This window comes from Belonocnema kinseyi, chromosome 6 (genome assembly GCF_010883055.1).
Source record: "Belonocnema kinseyi isolate 2016_QV_RU_SX_M_011 chromosome 6, B_treatae_v1, whole genome shotgun sequence".
Taxonomy (NCBI): Eukaryota; Metazoa; Arthropoda; class Insecta; order Hymenoptera; family Cynipidae; genus Belonocnema; species Belonocnema kinseyi.
The window spans coordinates 114,908,820-114,909,946 of NC_046662.1; positions in this window are offsets into that span (position 1 = coordinate 114,908,820).

Consider the following 1,127-nt stretch of genomic DNA (forward strand, 5'->3'; position numbering starts at 1 on the left):
ATTTGGTCATTATTTAGAAAATGAAACCAAGACATGAGCGAGATTTAGTCATTATCTAGCCCATTAAGGCAAGATTTTTTCAGGATGTTGTCAATATCTGGCCAATGAAAGCATAAAATGTGTTTGAAATATAAAATAACTGGCCAACGAAGGCAAGACATGAGTGAGGTTTATCCCCAATCTATCCAATGAAGACAAGAGATGCGCGAGATTGTTCATGATATAGACAACGCAGGCCAGAATTTAGCGAGATTTAGTCATTATCTGGCCAATGAGGGCAAGATTTGTCTAGGATGTTTTCAATATCTGGCCAAAAAAGGAATAAAATGGGTTTGGTTTAGACAATGTCCGGCCCACGAAAGCAAGCTATAAGCAAGATTTAGTCATTATCTAGATAATGAAGGCAAGGATTGAGCGGGATTTAGTCAATACCTTGCGATTGAAGGCAAGACTTGTCTAGGATGTTGTAAATATCTAGTAAATGAGGGCATGAAATTAGCGTGCTTCAAACAGTGCTAGGCCAATGAATGAAACCGATGAGCGAGATTTATTCATTATCTAGCCAATGAAGGAAAGATTTGTCCAGAATGTTGTCAATATCTAGCCAATGAAGGCATGAAATGATCTTGAATTCGACTATATCCAGCCAATGAAAACAAGTCATAATTGCGATTTAATCATTATCTAGCCAATGAAGGGAAGAGATAAGCGAGATTTAGTCATTATCTAGCCTATGAAGGCAAGATCTGTTTAGGATTTTGTCAATATCTGGCCAATAAAGGCATCCAATGAGCTTGATTTAGACAATAACCGGCCAATGAAGGAAAGTCATGAGTGCGTCTTAGTCATTATCTAGCCAATGAAGGCAAGATATGTGCGGAATTTTCTTTTTATCTGACCAATGAAGGCGTGATTTGTCAAGGTTTTTGTCATTTCCTAGCCAATGAATGCATGAGATGAGCTTGATTTAGAAAATATCCAGCCAATGAAGGCAAGCCACTAGTGCGATTTAGTCATAACCTAGCCAATAAAGGCAAGAGATGAGCGAGATTTAGTTATTATCTAGAAAATGAAAACAAGAGATAAACGAGATTTACTCATTGTCTGGTGAATGAAGGCAAGGTATA